Consider the following 7,927-nt stretch of genomic DNA (forward strand, 5'->3'; position numbering starts at 1 on the left):
ACGCTGGTGCATATGTCTGTAAGGCTTGCAGACCTTAAATAGTATAGGGTGTTTGGTTTGTGATATAGTGGACCATCGTCATATGACTCTAGTTTTTTTTCTAGAAAGAATAAGCAAGCTAAATTGTGTAGCATGAGGAATGAGACGATTGAGACCATTCTAATAAATTTGATGAACAGATTTCGGCTGTCGCATATTCTGACAGACTTCCCATATGCATCATCAGAAGTTTATAACTTGACAAAATCGAACACCCAAAAATATGGTTCTGTACAGCCAGTGAATATTCTTACACGCTGCAAAAGTGTGGCTTCCATCTGAATCATCAATTGAAAACCTGAGCAAACAGGAACATTAGCTGAGCTTTTTGCAAACAAGAAAAATGTGGGGACCAACTTCGGTACAGACTCTGTTTGAGTCTAATTTCTTCTCAGCTTCACTGATGACCTCTAGTTATTCCAACAAAGCGGTGAGCTTTCTCATGTCCTCCTCCTGCACGCTCTGTGGAGCCTTCTCGCGATACCCAGAGGCGTCCATTTTCTGTGCCAGTGCATTTTGTAGCCTGCGTGTATGATAAGAGACATGTTACCGATAAGATTGAACATCACTGAAACATGAGGATATTTACTGTCAAAAATGGACTAAGAAGACAAGGGCACTTACTTTTGAATTTCATTTTTTCTTCCTTAGCTTTTCACGCTCAGCATCTGCATTTAAATCTCCTTGGAGTTGAAGGTACACAGACAAGTCTTTGTTGACAACAACAGTTGTACAATTGGCTGGAGTTTCATCACTCTCTGTCAGGATCTGAATAAATCGCAAGGAGGTGCAGGTACTCAGCTTGAGGCCAGAATGCTCCAGCTTCAGAAGCCAAGTCCACGCGACGCGTTATCGAATTCTACAACCACGAGGTCAACTGTGCTACCACGAATGGAAGCCTGGGAGGCACATTGAGTCAAATTCCGACCAATGGGCAGGATGAAATGGCGAACGAGATGAACCATTAGGGAGGTAACCAGGTGGCGGGGAAGGCACGTACCTTGATGCGCGCGGTCATATCCTGGTTGGCCTCGAGGAGCTGCGCGACCTCGCGACACATCTGGCGTACCTGCACCTCCTTGCGATTCCGCAACAGCTTGATCCGGGCCACCGCCATCCGCATCGACGTCTTGCTGGGAAACCATCGTAGGAAGAAAAAAAAATAAAGCAGGCGTTAGGTAGGTTGCCCCATCCTTCGGCATCCGGTCGCGAGCAGCAGAAATCGATCTCCACAGACCACTTGTCAGGCTTGAAGCCTTGTGCAGGACGCCGGAGAACTTCCCCTTGCTCTTGTGCATCTCCGCCCCCGTCGCGTGGCACAGACCTGTGTCTTCCGGCCTGATTCGAATCCAGCCAAATCCAAACCGGGCGCGACACCAAATACCTGCCAACCTCCACCTAGGCGGGGAGGGGACTCCCATTTGTCGCTGTGGCGGTGGATTGGAATATGGAAAGATTCGGGCTCTCACGCACGCGGGAGGGCGCAGGCTGCCGCTGCTCGACCAGTAAACCTGGTATGCCTCTTTGATGAAGACACAACCCTGGTCACGAGCAGATCGAAGTTAGATAAGCAGAACCATGAACCTTCGAGCGGAAGCAGCCATGGATGGGAACGGAACACGCAGAGATCCAAGATCGCTTACATTGAGGAACCACAGGAGGGAGCCGACGAGTGACCCCGCGATGACGAGGAGCGCCAGGAACTAGAAATCGAAGATAACCTGCGGCGAGCATAGGCCCAGTGGCGGTGGCCGCCCGCGTCAGACGAGCATGGATGGTGGTGAGGGAACGTCAGACAGAGGATCACGTACGACGTACACTCTCGACGGTGGTCTCGTCCACCCGATTCGTACGTAGCTGGTGCACATTGCCAGATCACTAGAAGGCAAGAACGCAGTGCAGCGCACCAGATCCGCGGGAACCTAGCCAACCGCTAGCCTAGTGTGACGAGTCAGGAGAAGGGAGATGAAGAAGCTTACCGTCGGATCTGGCGCAGTGCAGGAGGGAGGAGGCGAGGACGAGGGCGCAGAGGAGGGAGATCCTGGAATCCATCCTCTTCGTAGATCACCAAGGCGCTCTGCTGCTGCCTGCCTGCCTTGTTGCCTGCCGCAACAGGTATAGGCGGAGGCGCCGCGAGCGAGGAGGAAGGAGGCCCGCGGCTGGTGAGATCTGCGCGGCTGGTGAGCGGACCTTCCATGATGGTGGCGGCCGAGAGAGGAGAGCGGGGGCGGGGATAGCGGGACTGGAGCGGAACCGCGCGGGGATGGCGGTGATGGCGGACTGGAGCGGACCTTCCTGTCCGCCGCTCCAGACTTTCCTTCCTTGGAGTAGAACCGCACGGGGATGGCGGACTGGAGCGGACCTTCCTTGGAGCAGCCGCGCGGGCGGCGGACTGGAGCGGCGGGGATAGCGGGATGAGTATTTCCTTCCTTGGAACAGCCGCGCGGGCGACCGCCGATCCAAACTTTCCTTCCTTGAGCAGAACCGCGCGGACTGCAGCAGAACCGCGCGGGGATGGCGGACTGGAGCGGACCTTCCTTGGAGCAGCCGCGCGGCGCGGCGGACAGGAGCGGCGGGGATGGCGGGATTAGTATTTCCTTCCTTGGAACAGCCGCGTGGGCGACAGACTGGAGCGGCGAATTAGCGGGTTTGGCGGCGGGGGCGTGAGAGAGAGCGGGCGTGAGAGAGAGCGGGCGACTGGAGGCAGAACCGTGCACCAAAAAGTGTGTACGTCTACACTATCGTCTTATAGAGTAGTAAAGATTTGCTTCTTTGGTCTGCCATCCTTGTCACTTGGAGCATATATTCTCCCATACTCTTCAAACAGCTTTGTGAGTGTTTCGTTCATTTTAATCCAAACCACTTCTCCATGGACCTCACCAAACATTTCTAAGGTAGCGATCTTGGTGTAATTTGAAAGTTTGTACCTTGGATCAAGTGCAACAGCCACAAAGATGAGAATATTGAAACTTGTATGATCACCCCAATACTTGTTGTACTTTGCTAACATTCTTTTTGCCATTTCGTTGCGCAAAGGATCACTTCTTTCACACCAAGACCGCAATAATATGTTAAGTTCAGCAACCTCATGAAAGAATATGTGAGATGTAGGGCGAAGAGTGGCAGAAACACGAATGGTCAACTTGTGGAAGTGCTCAAGAAAATCGGCCATCTTCACTGCACTAGCCCAATCATCAGAATCTGGCACTCCAGGCTGTTTTTCACCATTTAAATCAATTGCATAGTATGGATCATCTTCTGCATACCTCTCAAACACCTTCTCTTATGCTACTGCTACCTTGAGCATATTATATGTTGAGTTCCAGCGTGTGACAACATCAAGTGACAAGAAAGCCTTGGTGTTAACCTTCTCTAGCTCCACACACTTCTTAAATTTGGCAATCCTAGAAGGGGAGCTCTTAATGAATTTAATAGCTGCACGGACACACTTGATAGATATGTCAAGCTCTTTCAAACCCTCTTGGACTATAAAGTTCACAATATGGGCTGCACACCTCATGTGAAGTAACTTGGATTCCAAGATGCTAGTCTTTGATTTGTTAGTGACATTTGCCATGTAGGAAACTGTGCCATTATTAGCTGAAGCATTGTCAACGGTGATGGTAAACACCTTATCTAATCCCCACTCAGCTAGACACTTCTCCATGTATTTTCCTATGTCATCTGCTCTGTGACCTTTCACCATAAAAAACCCTATAATCCTCTTCTGTAGTACCCATGATTTATCAACAAAATGAGTTGTCACACACATGTAGCTTTGCTGATGGCTAGATGTCCATGTATCTATGGTCAAGCATACTCTTTGACAATTTTTCTTGAAGAATTCTTTTAGCTTCTCTTTCTCATTGTTGTAGGCACTAACTACATCTCTAGTTGCAGTCCTTCTAGATGGAACCCCAAACGTGGGCAAGCCTTAGACATGAACTTCCGAAAACCTAGTCTCTCAGCAAAAGCAAATGGAAGCTCATCTGTAATTAACATTTCAGTAAAAGCCACCCTAAGCATTTCTGGATCCAACCTCCAAGAAGTGATGCTAGACCCACTACCATCTTCACTACATGCTTGCAAAACAAGCTGTTTGTCATCATTGATCTTATTAGGATTCTTTTTGCATACCTTCAAGTGTTTGCCTAATGCAGATGTACCATTGACTTTTGCCTCACACTTTATAACAATCTTGCAATAGTTGCACCTAGCTTCCTTGATAACACTAGAATTATTGTCTATGATCTTGGTGAAGCTCTGCCATACCTCTGATCCAGGTGCCATAGCTTTTCTTTTCTTCACCTCTTTCTCTGCAGCTGCTTCAGCAATCTCTTTCTCAGGCTCTTCAGCTAGGTTCTTTGGCACTCGAACATTCTCAGTCAACGCTAGTTGAGGCATTGGCTCTTCTACTTGTGACATCTGCAAATAAGCAAAGCAAGTTTGCAACTACATACATAATTGGAAATTCGATTATTCAAACTACAAGCTTGCAGAGGCATTCATATTTGCATGCAAATTGGAACGACAAGTTTGCAATAGCTTTCATATTTGCATGCAAATGAGAAGTCAGCTTACATTGCAAGATTCATCGTTGGTTGCCATCGTGCCTTCGGTTAGCGTACTTTATGTGGTGGGTCGATCTGCAGCGAGTCGTGGGCACCGAGGAGCAGGACGTCGAGTCGCCGAAGTCGGAGTTGGAGTAGAAGTGTAGAACGCCGAGTCGCCAGTGGCAGAACGTCGAGGTGCGGTGGCAGTACGGAGTCGTCGGTGGACCGGTATGGAGTGGATCGATGCTGGTGGACCGGTCCGGTATGGAGTGGATGGCTGGCGCCTATTGTGGCAGACGCGCAGAGGCGGTGGAGCGATGGATCTACGGTGCGGCGGCGGACCAGCGCGACTCCGTGTGGCAGAGCGACGGTGGATCGACGACACGGCGGTGGACCAGCGTGCGCTGTGCAAGCGGTGCGGCTAGGTACTAGGGTTGCGGCTTGAGGGTGCGTGCGGTGCGTCCGTGCGCGTGCGGTGCGGAGTGCCTGCCTGAGTTGGGTCGTCCGGCTGTTAGCCCGTTACTACTTACTAGGTCACTGTAGTTCGGTTTGGGCTGAGACTCACTGTAGATCGGTTCTTTAAGCCTAATCAGGTTTGGCTGGTTGGAAACCGAACCCGAAACCGATACTCAAATAGAAGAGATCTATGAATCGAAACCCGAACCCGAAAACCGAAAATCGACCTATTCGGTCTATTCGGGTTTGGGTTCGCTTCGGATTCGGTTTTCGGGTTAAAAATGCCCAGTCCTACACACCGGACAGTCCGGTGAATTATAGCGGAGCGGCTCTCCAGAAACCCGAAGGTGGCAAGTTTGAAGGAGTACGGCCCTAGGCACCGGACATTGTCTGGTGGTGCACCGGACACTGTCCGGTGCGCCAAACCAGGGTTCTCTTCGGTTTCTTTTGCTCCTTTCTTTTGAACCCTAACTTGGATCTTTTTATTGGTTTGTGTTGAACCTTCAACACCTGTAGAACGTATAATCTAGAGCAAACTAGTTAGTCCAGTTATTTGTGTTGGGCATTTCAACCATCAAAATCATTTAGGAAAAGGTTTGACCCTATTTCCCTTTCAGAAAGAAAATTTATTACCATAATTATCATTAATAAACTTGAGTGCATTATTTTAGTTGATGGTTTTTATAGTGTTACAAACCTACCCCTCTTAAGAGAATCTCGTCCTCGAGATTAAGGAACTTGTGAGAATAACTGGGGAAATTCTACTCTGAGTTCATCTTATCTTTCCCAAGTGGCCTCATCTTCTGAATGATGACTCCACTGAACTTTGCACATGTTAATAACTTTACTCCGTGTAATTCTGCGAGATGTTTCCATAATTCTGACAGGGTACTCCGAATAAGTCAAATCCTCATTAACATTCAGTTCTTCCATAGGTAACTATTCCTCTGGTACTCTTAAGCACTTCTTGAGTTGTGACACGTGAAATACGTCATGCACATCTGACAAACTATCGGGTAACTCTAACTGGTACGCTACTTCACCTTTTCTTTCCAAAATCTTGAACGGGCCAATATAGCGAGGAGATAGTTTTCCCTTAACCTTAAATCTTTTCATTCCTCTCATCGGTGAAACCTTAAGGTATACAAAGTCTCCTACTTCAAAGATCAACTCTCTTCTTCTATTATCAGCATAGCTTTTCTGTCTAGATTGTGTCATCTTTAGATTCTCTCTGATAATCTGCACTTGCTTTTCTGCTTCTTGGAGAATTTCTGGACCAAATACTTGACTTTCTCCGGTCTGATTCCAATAAAGCGGTGTTCTACATTTTTGTCCATAAAGTGCTTCAAACGGTGCCATTTTTATACTTGCTTGATAACTAGTGTTATACGAGAATTCTGCATAAGGCAAACTTTTATCCCAGCTTCTACCATGCTTTGGAGCGCGAGCTCTTAGCATATCTTCCAACACTTGGTTTGTTCTTTCTGTTTTCCCATCCGTTTGCGGATGATAAGCTGAACTAAAGTTTAGCTTGGTATCCATGGACTCATGTAGTCTTTTCCAAAAGCGTGAGGTAAATTGGGTTCCTTGATCTGATACAATCTTCTTTGGTACTCCGTGCAGACAAACAATTCTCGACACGTATAACTCTGCTAATTGGGCTCCCGAGTAAGTTGTCTTCACAGGTATAAAATGTGCCAGTTTAGTCAACCTGTCTACTATGATCCATATTGAATCATAGCCAACCTGAGTATGGGGTAGTCCAACTATGAAATCCATACCGATTTCTTCCCATTTCCATTCTGCTACCTTGAGAGGTTGTAGCAATCCTACTGGTTCTTGTTGTTCGGCTTTAACTCACTGACACACGTCACACAGTGCAATATGAGTAGCCACATCTCTTTTCAAACCGTACCACCAATACTTTTCCTTTAGATCCTGGTACATCTTTGTGCTTCCAGGGTGAATAGAATAAGCCGAATCATGAGCTTCTCTCAAAATAAGTTGGCGTAGGTGTTCGATTTCCGGTACACGGATTCTCTTTTTAAACCATAGTGTGCCTTGTTCATCTTTCGTGAAATCTGGGGCTTTACCCAAACCAATCAAAGTTTTAATTTCCTTAACTTTCTCATCAGATTCCTGTCCTTTACGAATCTCTTGTTCCAAAGTAGATTCAACTTCCATAACGGTTGCTTCCATATTATTGAGCATACCAAGGTTGAGTTGTTCCATTTCCCAGCACAATTCCTGTGACATCAAATGAGTAGTGATGTTGTTCACTTGACCCTTACGGCTCAAAGCATCAGCCACTACATTTGCTTTTCCTAGGTATATTGTATTTCCAAATCACAATCTTTGATCAACTCAAGCCATCTTCTCTGTCTGAGGTTGAGTTCTTTCTGAGTGAATATGTATTTCAAGCTTTTGTGATCCGTGAAGATTTTGCACTTGTTTCCAATCATATAGTGTCTCCAAATCTTCAAAGCATGCATTTCGACAGCTAATTCCATGTCATGCGTAGGATAATTCTTCTCATGCTTTCTCAACTGCCTTGAGGCATAAGCTATTACTTTTCCTTCTTGCATTAGCACACATCCAAGTCCTAGGTGTGATGCATCGCAATACACATCAAATCCTTTATGAATGTCTGGCATTACCAATATTGGTGCAGTAGTTAACCTTTTCATGAGTTCCTCAAATCATTTCTGGCATGCTTCATCCCACTTAAACTCTTTACCTTTCTCCAGTAGCGAGGTAAGATGTTTCACTAACTTGGAAAAACCTTCAATAAATCTCCTGTAGTATCCTGCCAATCCAAGAAAACTTCTGATCTTGGACGCATCCTTTGGTGGCTTCCAATTTAGTATTTCACTTATCTT

The 7,927-nt window shown here is 46.9% G+C and overlaps 1 long non-coding RNA gene across 1 annotated transcript; it reads right to left on the reverse strand.

Moving 5' to 3' along the window:
* Positions 1-219: 219 nt before the first annotated feature.
* LOC103653688 (uncharacterized) lies at positions 220-807 on the reverse strand. The gene is made up of 2 exons (XR_565644.3): positions 664-807; positions 220-562 (listed from the first exon to the last, which is right to left on the reverse strand). It is a non-coding gene; the product is annotated as an uncharacterized lncRNA (long non-coding RNA).
* Positions 808-7,927: the final 7,120 nt, after the last annotated feature.

This window comes from Zea mays, chromosome 4, assembly GCF_902167145.1.
Source record: "Zea mays cultivar B73 chromosome 4, Zm-B73-REFERENCE-NAM-5.0, whole genome shotgun sequence".
In the NCBI taxonomy this organism is placed as follows: Eukaryota; Viridiplantae; Streptophyta; class Magnoliopsida; order Poales; family Poaceae; genus Zea; species Zea mays.